Source organism: Rhinolophus hipposideros (assembly GCF_964194185.1).
Source record: "Rhinolophus hipposideros genome assembly, chromosome: 18".
Classification (NCBI taxonomy): Eukaryota; Metazoa; Chordata; class Mammalia; order Chiroptera; family Rhinolophidae; genus Rhinolophus; species Rhinolophus hipposideros.
In genome coordinates, this window is record NC_138064.1 from 28,914,994 (window position 1) to 28,935,112 (window position 20,119).

At 37.2% G+C, this 20,119-nt stretch overlaps 1 protein-coding gene across 2 annotated transcripts in view; it reads right to left on the reverse strand.

The window, feature by feature from the left end:
• UMAD1 (UBAP1-MVB12-associated (UMA) domain containing 1) overlaps positions 1-20,119 on the reverse strand; it is a 192,333-nt gene that overhangs the window by 41,620 nt on the left and 130,594 nt on the right. The gene's annotated exons all lie outside the window — the stretch shown is intronic.

Consider the following 20,119-nt stretch of genomic DNA (forward strand, 5'->3'; position numbering starts at 1 on the left):
GACGTTCAAAGCCCCAGATGATCTGGGCCAGTCAACTTCTAGTCATAATTCCCTATAATCCCTGGTAAGTGATGGCTGCGGAGGGAGGATTTGTACCACTGGTTATGCAAGTGCTGGGGAAGAAGAGTACTAGGAGGCTGGGGTTCGTGCGGGAGGGCTTCATGGGCAAGAAGGCAGCACAGTGGAGGGCAAGACAGGTCTGGCGCAATCTCCTTTCTCTTCTGTCAGAGCCTGTAGTGGCAATCCCTGAACCCCTGCACATGCGAGCATGTGTGTGTACACACAGAGGTCAGCAGGGATGGGGGTGTGGGTCCCTGGGGATTGACCTAGTGAACTCAGAACTAGGGGCTCTGGGAAGCCTGAGGCAGAAGTGTAGCCCCTGATTCTGACTCAGTGACTTGGCCGTCAGGTGTCTGGACTGAGTCCAATACATCTAAGTTCAAGTTTGAGCCACATGTTTGCCAAGTGACCTGCGCAAGTCATTTCATGTTTCTGAATGTCAGTTTTCACATTTCTAAAAAAATGGGAAGAACTAAATGACATATGTGCATACACGGCACTCGGCAGAGTACCTAAGCATAGTATAACAGCAATAAAGAATAGTTTTTATTATTATTACTGAATGCCGATCCAGAACACTGGAGCTCTGGGACTCAGGCTTCCAACCTCATTCATCCATTTAACTAACCAGCAACTATCAAAAACCCCTTCGGTTCCTAAAACACTGGGTTGTAAACTCAAATAAAGGATTCAATGACAATATTTTGAATTTAATAAAAGGTTTTTGTAAGTATTTTCCCAAACAAGATGGCAGTGGTGAATGGCAAAAGAACACTTTTGTTCCACTACTTTTGAAACATTATCCAATAATCTGACACATTCAAAAGAAGAGAGTCTGAAAGTGGCTTCCTGAAAGAAATATGTATCCCAAAAAAGTCATCTACACTATTCTGGTTAAAAACTAATTCTACAAACAACCTATGGAAGACAGTGTTAAATATACTTACATAGTTCCAACTTTATATACATGTGAATTGGAATTTTTGCTGCTGGTTAATATTAACACTAAGAACTAGAATTGTCTTAGAGGATATAGAATCTCATGTTTGTCTTAAACAACATGCCATTGAGCTAAACGTCCCTTTACCACAAATATTTTTAAAACAGACCCATTTTGACTTAATACATATATTCAAACAGAAAATTTCACACCAGTATCATAAATGTAAAGTCAATTTTACTTGCCAACTAAAAGGTAACTTAAGAAAATGGTGATACTAAAATTTTAAAATACGTAATATAGTAGAATAGTAAACCCAAATCAAATTAATTTTTTAGAGGGGAAAGTGGAACATTCTGTGATCATTCAGTGGTAAAGGGACATTTGGCTCAATGACACGTTGTTTAAGACAACCGAAGTGTCCTTTGATAGGTGATTGGATAGAGAAGATGTGTGTGTGTGTGTGTGTGTGTGTATATATGTGTGTACATATGTGTATATGTGTATACAATATATATGTATACACAATGGAATATTACTCTGCCATAAGAAAAGGTGGCATATTGCCACTTGCGACAACACGGATGGATCTGGAGATTATCATGCTAAGTGAAATAAATCAGACAGAAAAAGTCGAGAACCATATGACTTCACTCCTATGTGGGATATAAAACTGAAAGCAACAAAGGAACAAGACAAAGAAAGAAAAACTCATAGACACAGACAACAGTTTAGTGGTTACCAGAGGGTAAGGGGGGTAGAAGAGGGTAAACAGGATCAAATATATGGTGATGAAAGGAGAACTGACTCTGGGTGGTGAGCACGGAAATGTGCCTTGCTAATAGCATTTCCCAGACATCATTGTTGGTAAACTGAAAGCTATTGGACAGGGCATTTGACAAAGTTATTTAAATGGGGCTTGCTTTTGCCTCAATCTTCTTCTTCTATGGTTGGAGATGCAGCAGCCATCTTGTAATCAAGAGGCAAACTGATATATGGAAGCTACACATTAAAGATGTGGAGCAGAAAGACAGCCGTCTAGGACATTGATGGTATCATGGAGCCATTACACTGGTCCTCAATTGCCTAACTCCGGATGTTTTAGAATAGATGAAGACAAATAACCCCCGTGATTTGTTTAAGATTGCCCATTGTTGGCAATCAAATGTAATTCGTGATTCACCCATATACGTCCACATTAAAGGAAGCACTTAGGTAATACTAATTGGGGGGTGATTAAAAGTTCCCCAGATTTTTCAAAAACACTTTTCCTTGGTATTATAAATTTTATATCTGCTATGAAATTTATCCTACCAATATTATTCATTCTTTGGAGATTGGGATTGAAAGCATCTGTGAAAATGCAAATGTCTGAAGAGTTACACTTTAAGCTATCAATATAATTGTAAATTAATTTATTAATAAATTTCCATAATTGGGTAGGCCCTACGGGGATGGAACACAAGACAGGTAAGTTTTCCTGTAGGAATACTATTCAGGAAAGGAGCAATGTGAGGCTACTATAGTAAGAATCTCTCCCTCCCTTCTCCGGCCCCCCCTCCACATTCCACTCCCAAACCAGACTCCATCCCACCCCAAAGAGACTGATGGGCAGCCTTAGATGTAGAAGGTACAAAAAAGAAAGGTGAGATATAGAGCCTGAAGTGAAAAGGCGCCAAAGGCAAACTAATGTCTCTTTGTTACTTAAGGCTGCCCATGACCACCCTTTTATATGGGAGTACTTTATTTACAAAAATATTCCTTAGTTAACTAATAAACAGCACTGGTAGACTAGCTGTCCAGTTCACCACTGAGTCACTTTTCTGTTCAATAACTGATGTGAAAGAAAAGACAAAATTGTGGTAGTGAGCAGCTACAGCACACGATCCGTTCCACAGGATTGGATTTACCTAAAGTTTTCCCTAGTGGACAGTTAGTCGATCCATTCAGGCACTCAAATACTTCTCAAGGGTTTGTTATTTCGTAGGCTCTGTGCTAGAAACTAGAGATTTGGAAATGATGATGATGATGATAACGTCTTGTCCTCAAAAAAACACGTACCCTTCTACAGGAGACAGACATGCAAATAAACTCATTACAATACGCTGTGACGTATGTGATGCCACACGTGTATATAGGAGCTGACATAGGAGAAAGAATTCCCTCTAAGGAGCATGAAAGGAGGTCAGGGACAGCCTCACAGAGCAAATGATGCTTATACAGGATTTTCAAGGATGAATAGGATTTTGCTAGGGAGATAAAAGGGGGTACGCTGTCCCGTCAGAGGGAACAATGCACAAAAAACTGAAGATATGAAGAAGCGTATGTTTGAGGCACTACAAATATTAGCTCGTGCTGGAGCATCAAGGAAAAGAAAGGGAATTAAGTAGAGCCGATCAAAAGGAGCACTGAATGTCATGCTAAGCAGTGTGGGCTTTATCTGATAAGTTAGTCACTGAAGATGAGCTAGTGGCATAGCAGCTTCACTGCTGGCTGTCTACTTGGAAGAGAGTGAGGCTGGAATACCTGGGAGACCTTAGCAATAATGCAAATCACAAGGGCTGAGGCTGTGCATGCTGAATGATTCTTCTCAGGAGCTGTTATCTGGAGAGTGGGGGGGGGGCGGGAGGCGAGTGGGGGGGAAGAAGGGAGAGGGAAGAGAAATTAAAATCTTTCACTTGAATGGCAGTGTTCATTTGAAGGCACTTTTCACCCACCTGCCTTCCACATTTACAAAACACAGGAAATACATGTTCTCTCTGAATTCTCTTTTAAAGATTGTTTATCTGTACTTGTACTGCTAGATAACAGACTAATAGCCAGAAGAAACACAATAGTTTCTTCTAGAATAATCTAGAATAATAAATTTTATTACTGGGAGTCTCCCTAGAGATCAACAAATCCCATTAACAGAAGAGGAAACTAAGAACCAGAGAGGCTGGCATCTCCACTCTACAAATTTTTAGGGCAGAAATGTGTGATACTTATGTTATACTGAAAACAATCTGTATTACTCACAGTTTTATTTCAATAAACAAATTTAATGTTTTTAAAAAAGAAAGAATAATGTTCATTGACATGTTATTATGTACTACAACCTCAAAGACAGGTATTTCTAAAAAGCAAACGGCACACAAGAATATAGAGACAAAATAAACTTTTCTAAAGAGATAAAATTTAGAAAAAAAGTTTTAACAAAGCATAACTATTGTGATAAATGACAGAAAAAGATAACCTGTCCGCCTTCACCCCAAAAAAGGTTTTCATGTTCACAGAGATCTTACAACTAATATGTCCTCAGTTGACTGCCAGAAAGAGAGGGCCATCTTTGGAATTGAGAGCAAGGTGAAAAGCCCAACTGTCCAAATCTGAGAATTGTGCAGCATTTACACTACAGCATTGTGGGTATTTTTTATACACTCTAAGCTCACTTTTATTACTTCCAGACCTCTTTCCCCATTAAGGCACAGATATAAACTGGGAACTACTTATTGGGTAGATACCAAATACCCTGTCTGCTGGTGAGATACAGACCTCCACCTTGCATGCATATCAGCTGGAGAAAAAAGAGCCCTTATTCATCAAATTTAAAAAGTGCTCTCTCATTTCATGCTAATTGTATGGTCCTTTGCATGATATACAAAAGATTGCCTAAGACAAAAGGCGTTAAAAAGAAAACTACCAATCTCAGAGGCCTTTTTTGGAACAAGATGAACCTATTAACTTTTTCAGACAAAGTAAATGACTAATTCAAGTATTACGTTTATCTTCACAGAAGAACCTTTACATGTATTATCAATGTGTATTCAACTGCCTCTCTGCCTAACATAATGTGACTTCGTTCTCCTAATCTTAGTGCTCCAAAACCCTTTAAGTTGGAGTCAGACAGTTCATAAATGAAATAATTTAAAATAAAGTACACACAGAATTTATGATTTTTTTCCACAAGGAAATAGTTAAACCTCACTGGAAAAGAGGGGCTGAGTATTAATAAATGATTGCTTCCTAGCTCCAACAACATTTAGGTTCTGCTTTGGCTGGTTTCTTATAAAAGCACAATATCAAAAACTCATTTTTGGTTATGAATATTATCTGTAATAATATAATAAGTGACAGAATATTATTCAACGGTTGTACATAAAATGATAAGCCATGATCATTTATGACATACTGTAATTTATGGTAAATTACTTACATACTGTAATTTATGAATTGGGTCTTTGAAAACCTGCGTCATTTAGATTTATGTTACTATAAATATCAGCCAATTATTGACAACCAGGTAAAAGCCATCAGGGGACGAGGTGGAAAGTAGAGAAGCAGTAGGTACAGCTCATTCATTTGGGCTGCACGACAACAAAGAGGCACTTTTTCCTTCCAAAACTTATCTATCGATTGCTATCAGTTAACCGAGTCGGGGTTGGCAGTTCCAAAGATCAGCGGCTTTAACCTGCAGCCCTTGAAGAGAACAGAATAACTGGGCTTCCCAGCTTTCAAAAAGATCAACTATTCAAGAGGTTAAAAAAGCTGAATCAAATATGTTATTAATAACTAATATTTACCTCTTAGACTGGCATTGTCCAATAAAACTATAAGGCGAACCACATGTGTAATTTGACATTTTCTGTAAGCCATAGTAAGAAAGATAAAAGAAATAGGTGAGATTAATTTCAATACTCATTTTTTAAACCCAACATATCCAGAATATTATCATGGCAACATGTAATCAACTCTACCAAAAGTATACAATCTTTTTCTATACCAAGTCTTTGAAACCCAGTGTGTACACGTACAGCACATCTGAATTCAAACTAGTCACATTTCAAGTGGCCAATAGCTACATGTGGCAAGTAGCGACCAGGTCAGGCAGAACAGTTAAAATTTCACAAATGAAAAAACACACACAAAAAAATAACTTTGTTCTTAATTACTACCTAATGTTTTCCTGTGAGTCAAATCTCAAGCCACTAATGAATGAGGGTGGGTTACCTGTTCTTTGTGTTAATGAACACAGGAAAAACACAAAAAGCTATACCACTAAAAATAGGGATTGAATCCTAAGAAGGTCATGCTTAATTTGCATTAATAACAAGTATTTACGTATTAAACTACTTTCTTCCCTGGCCACATTTCTCATCCTGCCACAAACTTAAGGAGTTTTAGTTTTTCTCTGAGGATCTAATTATCAGCCACAGTCACCTAAGATTCAGTGAGATATTTACATTTTTACCATTTGTTATCTGAATAACATAGTATTGTTCCAAAGTAGGAAATTATGTAATTCCTAAATCCAAACTGGTTTATGACTAATTGGTAAGAATCATAGTTTCCTCATGAAAAGAGATCCAAAACATCAAGAAAAGAATAACTAAAAACAAATTAGTACCAAAATACACTAAATTCCAGGCTAATAAGCTCTTTGGCCCTTATGAAACTACAAAAGACAGCTTAAGGGTGTGCATGCTAAAATGAAACCCAACAAACCATTTCAAAGAGTTGAAGCAGGGATGATCATTAGCAGAAAAATAAAGGAGAGAGAGGTGCCAGTATAAATCCTCAAATCTGAATATTCAAAATTTAAAAGATACAATATTGTTAAAACATAAATGTCAGTTTATTTCTTTTCTTCTAATTTATTGTTAGAAAATTTTAATTTCAAGTATGGATTTTGACTTGACTGACAATTGTGATACCCTAAAATTTGCTTGAGTGGCGACGACCTCTGAAAGACATAGTTATAGCATCCAATCCTGGAGTTCAGTTATGGTCAACTGTCTTGTATAATCTAGCAATGATGAGGTTTTAGAAGCACAAGAATTTTTTTTTTTTTTACCACAAATTTTCAACAAAGTAATAACCCTGAAATTTTCAGATGTGGAGAACAATGTTTAACAGAACATTGCCCAAAGTAAGTGACTGAGATATATTTATTGAAATAAATGAAATGGTCAGATAGTTCAAAATGCACTTGGATAAGAAGCTAAAGAATTATAATCTATTAACCAGGCTAATCAGCTTTTAGTTAGGCAACAATAAAAATGCAAATGCAAGTTACTCATTGGATCTTTTGGTGACTAAATAACCTTATACCATAATATGAATCTGTTTTTGTTTTTTTCCTTCTCCAGAGCAAAACTACAACTATTTAAGTTGAAAGCCCAGAACATTTGAAACGCCCAGTCAACCAGGATCCCCACTTCATGATTCTCCCGGTCAGGATACAAGCAGCTAGAACACAGGTATGCAAAGGTGATGAGGGAGAAGAGAGGACGCTGACCGAGGGACACAGAGATGGCATCCAAGGTGAAAGGTATTCAAAGCAGACGTCTGAAGGATGAATAGGAATTTTCCAAGTGAATGTGAGGGGTAAGGAATAAAGAAAGCTCTCCAGAAAACGAGAACTGCACGTATAAACTCCAGGAGAAAGAAAAGTGCTCACAGCATAGTAAGGAACTCTGTGTGGAACAGACCTGCATATCTATACGAGGGCAGGGTAAGATCATGGCTTGACAGGCACATCAGACAAAAGTCACTGGATTTTATCCTATAGGCAGGTGAAGAGCCCCTGTGGTCATCAAGTAAGGCAACCTGATGGTCGGATCTGTGGGTGAATGGAGTGAATGAAAGTCAGACTAGGGGTCGGGAGGCCATTTCAGAAACTCTTTGCAATAGTCCATGTGAGAGATAATAAGGCAGGCCTCAACTACTGCAACTGAAAGAGGAGGGACAGGAAAGGACAGGTAAGTGAGGTGGGAACAGAGTGACTTGGTGATCAACTGGGTTAGAGCAGAAGAAGAGGAAGGAGTCGAGATCAATTCCCTGGCTTCTGACTTTAGAAGATACCTGTCTCCATGCCAAGGCATTCTATCAGCTTTCAATTTGGGATTCTGGCTCCCTGAGATTGGTCACTGCTGCTTTGTCACATTCCCTTCGTCCTAAAGAAAGTTCCTAGGGGCTAATGACTCTAGAGGCAGAAATATGGGATGGCCACCAGCTCTGAGTGGTGGTGACCGGAGGGAAGCACCACGTGTGCCTGTCCCAGCTCCATCTCTACAACCTGCAGCAGCATCCGTCCTTTAGATGATGCCCGGTTTCCTTCTGTGTGGAAATCAAGTCAACATGTAGTTACTGTGGACCCCAGTAGTACAAGGGACGATAGAAAATAAAAGCCAAGTGCAATAGCAGCTTTCTGGCTGAGTTATGCAGAAAAGCAATCCAGGGCAAAGCAAAGTTTTGGGGATCAGTCAAGTGCGAGTCTGAATTCCGTTACTGGTTGCGTAGCCTTGGGAAACTGTTATTCTTGAGCCTCAGTTGCCGCCTTTATAAACTAAACAGATTGTGTAGCCAACCTCATCTGTAAAAATTAATGAGATAATATATGTAAAGTTCCTACCAGCACCATACCTAACTTACCATAGATTCAAAATACGATAATAAACTAAATATCCTTATTTCCCATTCCCCTTTGACAACTCAAAGACTTCCTGCCGCCAGAGAGAATGAAGTTATCACTAATGGGTGTTTCTCTCTACTCCCCCTGCCCACCCCACTGATGTCTATATTAGAAAAATGAAGCTTCTAAAAACAAAACAGGATGATACCTATATCACAGACTGCTTTCAGTCTATCCGATATTCATCTTCCCTTTCGTCCATATTATTGGACCCTCATTCTGCTGGTAGCAGTAAAATACAAAGCTGAAAACATTTCCCAGGCTCCCTTGCCTCTATGGGCGGCCATGTGACCCAATGGGGCCAGTAGAACTCTGTTAGAGAAGTTTTTGGAAAGTTTCTGGTCATAGGCAGGTACTTTTATTTTCCCTTTGCTCTCTTCCTCCTTCCAACTTCCTACAAAGTGGATACGATGGATGGAGCTGCAATAGCATCTGGTAACTATGGGGCAAAGATCAAGACTCATAGGACATCGGCCTTGACATATTTGAGCTCCTGAAACAATCCTTCCACCACCTTCTACCAGACTTCTCATCACCCGGGAAAGATAAAACCCTCATCTGAGCATAATTTTTAACTAACTTAATTCCTCCAACTGTACTTTAACATGATTTTCGAGGCACCAACCATAATTTCCTTCCAAGTTAAAAAGAAATGAACATTGGGGCCGGCCCGGTGGCTCAGGTGGTTAGAGCTCGTGCTCCTAACTCCGAAGGCTGCCGGTTCAATTCCCACATGGGCCAGTGGGCTCTCAGCCACAAGGTTGCTGGTTGATTCCTCGAGTCCGGCAAGGGATGGTGGGCAGCGCCCCCTGCAACTAGCAATGGCAACTGGACCTGGAGCTGAGCTGCGCCCTCCACAATTAAGACTGAAAGGACAACAACTTGAAGCTGAATGGCACCCTCCACAACTAAGATTGAAAGGACAACAACTTGACTTGGAAAAAAGTCCTGGAAGTACACACTGTTCCCCAATAAAGTCCTGTTAAAAAATAAAAAAGAAATGAACATTTATTGAGTGTCCAGTATATGTCAGACACTGTGTATATAGACATATGAATATTAATTCTCATTTAATTCTTACAATCACCCTACAATGTAAGTAGTGCCATTGCCATTTTATAGCAAAAAGTCACGAACATTTATGAGGCTAAGTATTTTATCAAAGGTGCCATACTACTACAGCGCACAGCCAAGATCTCAGCTTCAAGTCTGTATGATGATAAAGTTCATGTTCTGGCAGGGGTCCTGTGAACTCACCACTGTGAGGAACCATTACTCGCAAGACAATGTAGCTCTAAATTAGGAAGTCACTTTTCCTGGGTCCTCCACACTGATAGCTAAAATTCAGCTGGTAAACCATCTAAAAGGTAGATCTAGAGTGTGAAAAAAAAAGTGTGCAGAGAAGGCCACATGGTGGTTGATGTGGCAAGTGGTGTGAGTTTCAGGTGCCTGAGGTACATTTCTGCCTGAGAGCAGTTAGACAAAGGTGATCTGGAAAGGAGGCTCCTTTCACCTGTGTCCTCCAGTCAACAAAGACCCTGAAGAAATCACATTAGACTGGAGATCAGTGTGTGAGCCTGAGGCATGGGAGACAGGGGTTAGATAAGGTGTCCAATGTAATACATTCTCATAGTAAATAAAAAAACCTCACGTACACTTTTGTCAAATAGGATTGTTTTTCAAAGAAAGAGGACTGAAAGAAAATAAAAAGTGGGAGTTACGTATATCTCTTATAACCAATTAAAATTAAAATGCACACTTTAAATATAGACTTATTTTATATAAGTATTACAGAAATATATGTGTACACATTTTAACTCTTTACACAGTGAATCGGAAGCAGCTAACGACAATTCACAATAAATCTGAAAATCATGTCCAGGAAAAATACAGAACAGGAGCACAAGATAAGAGGAAATTTAAGTATGTAGATACATATCCTATAGGGTTGTAAATAATTACTAGAATTGAACTGTAAATTTAGGTCTGAGCTTCTTCTTGCCAAAGAAAAATGGAAGAAATGATTTGGTACAAAATTCACAATGGCCATGAAAAAAAGTATATTACCATCTCAGGAGAAATAAAATATTTTCTGTTACTGTAAAAGCAATTAAGAAATCAGAAGACCTAACAGGGACTTCACACAGGAGAAACTATGTAACGTAGTAGACGACGTCTTGGTGAAAATTCCCTCATAATGAATGTCACAGAGCATGCCACACAACAGTTTCTCAGAGTTATTCTATCAAAGCTAAAATAGCAGTTCAGGGAAGGCAACGTGTGTAGAGCTAAAGCCATGAGAGAAAATTATACAGCTCTCTGCTGGGCTGGCTTGATCTAGTAATAAATCCCAGGATATCGAGATGAACAAATAGCATGTTCATCAAATTATTCTCCAATTGAAATCAACTTAAGAAGTAGGGTTATGTAACACTTTACTGACTCTTTTCAGTTCAGAAGTTCTGAGAAAGTTTTCATGGGCTTCTGATTACTATGTACCTGGTACCTTAGTCCACTATCACCATGCTCTTAGGTATAGTATACGCCAGTCTTTCTCCTTCTCCAAGAGGCATAAAAAGGCAGAGAAAATGTGGGTTGCTATTACTTAAATTATGGCTTTCAGCTTTTACATTAGGAGGTCCACACATTTTCCATTATATAATTGGTGTTAGAGAAAATTTATGAATTCACACCCATAATGATTTCTTAATTCATTTAAAAGGCAATGTGTGAAAGGCATGTCCCTAAGAATACGACATCCCAAAGTGGACATTAAACAGTCCTTGAATGGGTAGAAATTAATGTTAGTTATTGAACAGGATAGGAAGAACACACAAGTTCATGGGGAAAAAACCAAAATAACTGACACACAGTAAGGAATGGGGCCTGCTAGGTCTGGAAAGAAATGTAAAATCTATGTAAATTTAGCTGAGCTGAACTAAAATAATTTTTTTCTGTTTATTCATATTGGTGCACTCTCATGGGCATATTCGCAAAAAGAACCCTCAATAAGGTACAAAGTGGAATATCAAAAAAATGCCAGTTATACCAAGTACATACCTGTGTGCTACCTTTCCACTGCATAAAGAGTCAGATGGAGTTTATCCATCAAAAAAATAAAAAGAATCTCTAGTTGTGTGAAGAAAGAATAAATATGGTTGCACTTTAATTTTAACTCTATAGAGTTCCAAGAAGTTACGACTGTAACATGATCCAAAGAAGGAAAAAATAAGGACCATTTGCTACTAATTAAAAAACAGGGGATTAGAAAAAGATGGTGCAGGGAATAGGGAACAGCTGTTCTCCCAACATGGCCCTCTCACCCTGCTGGTTTTGTGGTTTTTAAAACTACAAGAGTGAAAGCTGGAAACATGACAACAAAATGACAACCAAAATATAAACAGAATATCCTGTATGATTTTTAAAATAATAATTTAAATTGGAGATAGTAAACTACATTTGTTAAGCAAAAAACTACGATTTGCACATTATGGTCTCTCCTTTCCACACATACATAATAAGCACTCATACTGGACCTAACGTACCCCATGCAATATAGTAACAAGGTTCCAGTTCTGATTCTAATTGCAGTCATTGCAATGAATCAACAGATGTGGTAGGAGGTTAAAGTTAGAGAAGAACTTCAACAAACTAAGATTGCTAAAGTTAAGTAAATATCGCCGTGGTCCCTTTAAGCTACCTGGCTTCATCAAGCAGAACTACAAAGCAGCAGGTTAGCGGGTTTCTGGCAAGGAATAATTGGTGCTGAGCAACAGACTGTGTACAGCAGCAAGAAACATTGCGTAAAACTCACATTACTGGCTTACCCACACCATATGTGCATTTTGGATGGAAACAGGGGCAGCTCTCATACACCTCATAGTTTGGCCTTACTGGCTGGGATGAATGAACATTATGTTTCAGTGTGCTAGTTAACCCCAGTGAAAGCCAGAAAATACCAGAATTATGACCGTTCAATTATAATTTTTTTCCAGCAAAAAAATGAGGACCAAACATGTAGTGGTAACAAACATATACAAATTGGAAGTTACAGCAAATATCTTTACACACTCTGGTAAGCTTGCCTCAAGTTAATTCATTTTGCCGATGTTTTGAGCAATCAACAACCTATGCTAATTTGATTGTCAAATGTAAAAGTTAAGAATTTATAGATTTAAAGTGGCCAAATTTATCATTTCCCATGACAGACTTTGTAAGCAAGAGCAAAGATTTCAGACGTGGTTTTTGCAGTCTGAAACTTTACCTGCAAGGACTGTTGGACTATTCCTTCCTAAAAAGCATGAGTGTGATTAATCAATGCCTAAAATCTTCATTATGAGCAGATCCCACTTTCCCCCACCCCAATCAAAGTAGTAATATAAAGGTGGGCATTTGGTGGCAAAATCCCAACTCACTGTTCAAAGAGGTAAAGAAAGAGCCAGAACTTCTGAGGAGGAAAAGATCTCAGACACCACATCTAATCATACTACTTCAACTGACTAAGAATTGAAAGGGAAGCTTGGCAACTTGTCCGAGATCAGATACTTCATAAGGAGAGGAATCCAGGAAAACTATACTTTCTACTATATTATATGGCCCAGTAATTCAAATGAAAATAAAGTTTGGTGAAATGCACTCTACAAAATCTTCTTCCCAAAAATATCTTGCATAGGAGGATAAACACACCAAAAAATTAAATGTACTATTTAATTGATATAAACAGCCCAATTATCTAACTGTGCTTTACTTCCCAGTAAATCAGAAATTTGAAAGAGTTTTACATTAAGAGAAACAAAAAAACAAAGAACCTCATACTCATCTGACAAAATTATATTCTCATAAACTAATCATTATAGAGGGAGAAATTAGTATCTTTAAAGTAAAAGTCTCGGCATCTTAAATATGTACAAAGGAACAAGCAAGATTTTATGACAAATACATGTTCAAACTAGTAGCTACAACCTTTTTGGGGGGAAATCTGACTTTATAATGGATACAATGACATTGATAGTCAGGTTGATCAATGAGAAAAGTTGGGGTCCTGTGACATCCAATGAGCTATGAAGAATAACCCCCGAGTCACCTTACTCTTCTCACTGCTGAAAAGGCCCCTGGATGAGAGGACAGATGTCTGGACAAGCTGTGATCAGATGTGGTGCTCTGTGATCAACTAATTAAGGGATCTTAAATCTAAATGCACCAAGGCAGGAAGTTCCAACACATCTCCTAAAGATCAACCTCAATAGATGGCTCCATGGTTATCGCCATACAAAATAGTTCTTCTATTAAGTTAAAACCTGCCCTGGAGTGAATACACTGTTTCCTTACCACCAACCTTATTACCATTTAAAATATAAGATATACTCATTATAGACAAGTTGGAAAATCAGAACAGTGGAAAGAATGATTTAACCCACGTATCTATCATCCCAAAGGCAACTACACCTTATGTTTTCATGCATTACATCATCTTTTCCAGCAGTTTTTACATAGCAGCAATCATACTGTACATACAATTTTGTATCTCTTATTTTTAACTGAGATTATGAAACCAAGAGTCTTTATATTTTATTGAAAACTAATCATAAATTTCATTTATAAAAAGTGAAAAATATTCCATTGAATAGAATGCCATCTTTTTGCACATATAACTTCATGTGAATTTAAAAGGTTATTTTCTTAGAATCCTAAAAACGGAATTACTGTCAAAGTATATTAACATCTTTATGGTTCTTGATACTTATTGCCAAAATGCTTTCCAAAAATAGTTGTACCAATTTAAACTGCCTTCAATATCAATACCCACTATACCTGTATTTGGACTATGAATATATTGTGAGAACAAACAGTTTCATTATCATCTTTATAAGCCCCAAACTTTAAATTTATAAACTTATATACCACGTTATACTAAAAAATTCTTAAAACCAAAATCCTGACATCTAGTAGATGAATGTTTGCTATTCTTGAAACTACGTGTTCTTAAAAATTGTTCCCTCCAGTCTCTTTTTTTCCCACACCAGGCAACACCAATTCTTTTCTACACAGAACTCAGTTTTTAATGGAATAATCTTACTCCCCTTTTCAAGGAGTAGTAACCAAAGTCTATATCACATGGTACTCACAAAGCTCAAGGACATTTTCATTCATTTGAATGACCATCTGAAATACTAGCAGTAAGGAAATTAGTCCCTACAGAGTCTAAAGCCTCCATAGCTCTGTTAAAAGGCCTAAGGGAAGCATGAAACACTTTAGAAGAAAAAAATGAATGTTTCATTAATATGTGCATTCTATACCTTTTCAAAAAAATCAACTTTTATTCCCTAAATTACTGGACTGTGAATTCCCCACATAACTCAACTATTTACAAATACACAAATACAAAATTACAAATACTGTGTACTAGATTGAAGAGTGTGCTTGAAATGACCTGAATAAACACACTCCCCCAAATCCTGACTTTACTTTCCAGGGATTCTAATATTATGCACTTAATTTTAGCAAACATTTTGTTGTTGGTTCTAGTACCTTAATTACTGTTTTTGCAATTGCTGTCTATTAAATTTCCTGCTACAAATTGGCCGTAAGATTGTTTTAGGTCTTCATTAAGAAATTTATATTAAATATGCAATAAGCTACTTCGGTTAACAGAAGTTGGGGGGATATTAGTGTCATAGTTTATTATTATAAATAATTTTTCTGTCTTCTGTCAGTATAACCACAAGAGCATCTCAATACCACCAGCTGATAATAATCTTTATAAATCCTACTTTGCAGCTATACCATCTGTTAGTTATTATTTTATATGTGGCTCCATATGCATATATGAATTAGTTGTCACTCAAGACAAATATACAAATAGAACTGTGGTTTTGTGGGGAGTTTTTTATTGGCTTGTTTTTGTATTTTGCTATCTTAGGCCAGTGAACTAAATAAATAAACATATTCTCAGTCTTGGAGACTAAAAATAAATGCAAATTTAAAAATAATTTTTATAATGCAAATATAAAAGAAATTTAAGTTCAACAAACACTTCATCTAAAAGTGTCTGTTAAAATTAGGAAATAATTAGTAGTCACCAAAATTGGAAATAGTTATATGAAAAAACCCTGAAATGTACATATTCATAGCTCTGAAAATATACCTACAAAATCAAACATGAATAGGTCCACTAGTAAATTAGTAACTAATATGGTTCCAAGTTTTCACAATATGAAACACTTTCCACAACTTAAGATTAGAAAACAATGTCTAGTTTCTGGTTTACTTGTAATGTTTATTTCCTGAAGAGAAGTTATAAAGGCAAAGACTCAAAACCGGGCCCCCCTTGAATCTAGTGGCTTATCCCCCTTGAGCTGTACTAACAGGCTCCTGGCCTAGCAGAAGGGACTAAGTAGCTGCACTGTCATGACCATTCACCGCCAAAATTTACTCAGAAAGACAACAGGAAAAAAGGAACAGAATGAGGTGGCTAGTCCTCCAATTGGATTGTCCAACAATTCCTTAAAAGTAGTAGGCATCTATATGTTTATCTGAATTCACCAAAAAACCTATTTTGCTATATTAAAAGCCACCTCCAAAGGGTCCTTAGAAAAGTAAGTTATATTTTGGCAACTAAGAGTATTACTTTTAATCCTTACGGAACCCCATACTTATTTACCAAATGTGTTCTCATTATAAAGAATATTTCAACATTTCTTGTAGAGCCATTAAAAATTAAAATAATAAAAGTCTTTCCTGCTGGGTACAATAATTACAACTTTGTAATCAGATGTATGTCTGTTTTTTAAAACTAACTGAAATCATTACACATTTCCTTGCTAATGTTGTAAGAGTGCCAAAAATAATGTAAATTAACAGATTTTTAAATGGGTAACTCCTAAAAAATATATCTTTTTAACAGAGAGGAAAAAAAATAACTGCTTATAAGAAGGAAAACAGAATTTAATGAAGAGATTTACTCATAAATCAGCATTTGCAGAGGACCACTTATCTATTCATTTATCCATCCAGAAATCATTGACATGGCCTCTCTGTCACACTACATGTGTGACAGTATTTCACACATACTGTCTGATTAAGGTGTCCTCTCCGCCTTACAGACAACACAAGTAGTAGTAAGAGGACTTTGCAGTTATCTCTGGATGAGGAAGAAGGGAAAAGAGTTCACGAAGGAGGTGACATTTGAACAGGGTTTGGAGTTCAAGCTTTATTCTGCAGATTTCAAGATTGTGGCCTGAAGTAACAAATCTTGCTCTTCTTTTAGAAAGACATTTGGGAAAGAAACTCCTCGTTTAATAGCAGTCTAGTGAACAGATGAGGACCTAGTTGGAGTATAAGGAACTGGATATGGAAGATATTTGACAGGTAGAATCAATAGGACTTGATAGATTTGATTAAGAGGGTGAGAAGAATGAATCAAAATGGGAATTTTGGGCCTTTAACTTGGCAGACAGAGATGACATTAAATGAAATCTAAATTACCAGTTAACATGTATTTATTGAGCACCTTCTATGTACCAGGCAAACAGGCAAACTATTCTAGGCAAACAAGGTATGTTTTCATTCTAGTCAGGGGAGGCAAACAGTAAACAAATGAATAATCTGAGATAGTGGTAAACATGATGGAGAAAATAAAACAGGGTTATGTAACAGTGGCCGAGGGAAAGATACTTTAGCTGAGGTAGTCATGAAAAGTGACACTTGAACTAAGACCTGAATAATAAGGAGGCAGCCAAGTGAAGCTCTGGTAAAGAAGAAAGAGCAAATGTAAAGGCTGAGATGGAACAGAGCTTCACATGATCAAGGGGCAGAAAGGCAGCTGCGGATGGGATGGGGTTTGACGGATGTGGAGAAAAACTGGAAAGCACACAGAGCTCCTAGCAGCCCCTTGTAGCTCCTAGGCTCCTCCACTGTCAGGAGCCTAGTGTTTATTTGAATTACAGTGGGTAGCCAGCAGATTTCAAGCCAAAGAGTGATGTGGTCTGATTTATATTTTTGTCTTTGTGTGGAGAGTGGACTTAAGGGGGTCTTTAAAGGAGGAAGAGAGACCTGGTGAAAGTGGTGACTTATATTTGGGTTCCAACAGTGCTGATGTTGAGAAAGATCAAATTCTGGGCAGAGAGGGAGAGGTGACAGGACTTACTCATGGGCTGGATGTGGAAAGTGAGGAAAAGAATGGAGCCAGGGACACCTCAGAGGTTTTGATTCGAAATGACTATATGATGGTGACATTCAACAGAGAAAATGGAAAGTTAAGCAGAGAGAAACTGCAGGGTGGTGGGGCTGGGAATCAATAGTTCTTCTTTGTTAAGTAAAGGCTGAACCGTCTAGAAACTTGTAAGTGAAATGGTACATAGCAGTTGGATATAGGCTAGAGCTCAGGGGATGAGTCTAGGGGGAGACATACTTTGGGAGTCATCAACCTTTACATATTTTTTTTTAATTTTCATTAAATTAATTTATTGGGATGACATTGGTTAGTAAAATTATACAGGTTTCAGCTGTATAATTCTGTAATACATCATCTATATATTGCATTGTGTTTTCGTCATCAAGAGTCAGTTCTCTTTCCATCACCATACATTTGACTCCCTTTTCCCTTTTCTGTCATTCCCCCTCCTCCCTTTCTCTCTGGTAACCACTAAACTGTTGTATGTGTTTATGACTTTTTGTTTGTCTTATTTGTTTGCTTCTTTCAAGATTTATATTCCACATATGAGTAAAATCATATGGTTCTTGACTTTGTCTCACTTATTTCTCTCAGCATGATAATCTCAAGATCCATCTATGTTGTCGCAAATGGCAGTATTTCATCTTTTCTTATGGCTGAGTAATATTCCATTGTATATATGTGCCACATCTTCTTTATCCAATTATCTATCAATGGATATTTTCATAAGACTGGATCACACTCACCTTGACTAATTGAGGTAAGGTGGGGAACAAGCAGCAATGTTTAAGTTTTTGATCTTGAAAGAAGAACAATGAATTCCATTTTAGACATTTAAGATTGTCGTAAATGATTATTGGGCTTTTCTGTGGCAAATCATACATAGCCTCTAAAAGTATTTTATTATTATCCTCTTGTACTGTGATTTAAACCTGTGGTCTCATTTGCAGTCTCCTTATTTCTTTTTTGCCACATAAGTAAGCTCTTTCATAGCAAACACTGCCCTCTGAGTGCCCAGCACCTATTCAAATAGAAGTCATCTTTCAAATGTCTGTTGTAGCAGGAGTTCATATGAGTAAATCTACTCTTTATGATTAAGAATGGATTGTATAATGGAGAGAATAAAAAGTAGCACAATAATGAGCTAGTTTGAAATATGGGAGAATCATAAGCTCAGAAGCTTCTTTCCTTAAGAATTAATCTTGGAAGTGTTTCTATCAATGAATCAACTTTGAAAAATAACAGAGTACCACAGGCATTTCCAGTGAATCACATAACTAAGCAATTAACTTCAGTAATCCTGGATGGTTTCTAAACCATCCTGCTGGTTCTTTCCCAAACTTCAAATACATCAACCTTTATTCCTTATCCAAGATGCTACAAGTGTCAGCACTCACTAAATGTTGGAATAAATGAAAAAGGTCAAGTTGCTTCAATGTGTAGACTGGATATATTTCTTTGTCCTTGTATCTCTTTTTGTCCCCACTATATACACAGCACCTCGAATACAGTCAGTGCTTAATAAATGTGTTGCATGCACACATGAAAAATGAACACACAGTTTTATGGGAAAGATGACTCTTTTTTTCCTCTACACCAATTTACTTCCTACGTCACCTCTTTAAATAAGTTTTTTTCTTGGTTATAAAGTATTTGCTCATTGTGGAAAATCTGAATATAAAAAAATAAAAATCTCTCTTCTTAAAATACAAATTACTTTCTATTTACAGTTCATGATCATATTCATTCATTCATTTAACCAAATATTTTGACTGTTTACTTGTGCTAGGCTTTGGCGATGTGGTGATGAACAAACGGGCCAGCTCCCGGACCCCACTCCAGCTGTAAACACTAATACCCTCAGTGCTGCAAGTAGAATACAAATAGAGGGGTGGAAAGTCTCAAAAATTCATGGTTATCCCTTCTACTCTAACAATTAACACTTTCTTAATGATTATATTATATTATATATTATACTTAATAAATCTTAAATGATTATTTTAGCGATTACAGAATGTTAGTATTTCTCTTCCCGGTATATGAAAGTACCTTAACGACATTTTCAAGTACCCTCAAAGACCAAATAGTTGTCCCATGTTGTCCCATGTGGAAAAGAACCCTAATCTTTCTTCTAAACAATGTCAAGGACTGCACTTTGATGTTGGAAATGGTAATGTAATATAGTTCTGAATAGATTATTTTTAAACCTTTCTTTATATGCTCATATCTTATCTATTTAGTCAAATGTATTAGAAAATAATCACTTAAAAATAGTTCAAATGTTTTAACTTGAGTGTTTTACTCCTTTTTTTCCCCCCAACATAAAGTTTCCATTTCTAGCACAAGGAAAAGCTTAGCACTTGGGAAGTCACTTCCTCTACTGTCATCCCCTGACTTTGAGTAGGTCACCTGTTCCTTGGTATCGAGACACCTGTCTGCATGGCAAGAGTGGAAGTTACTATTTATCCTCAGAGAAATATATAATCGTCGTGAC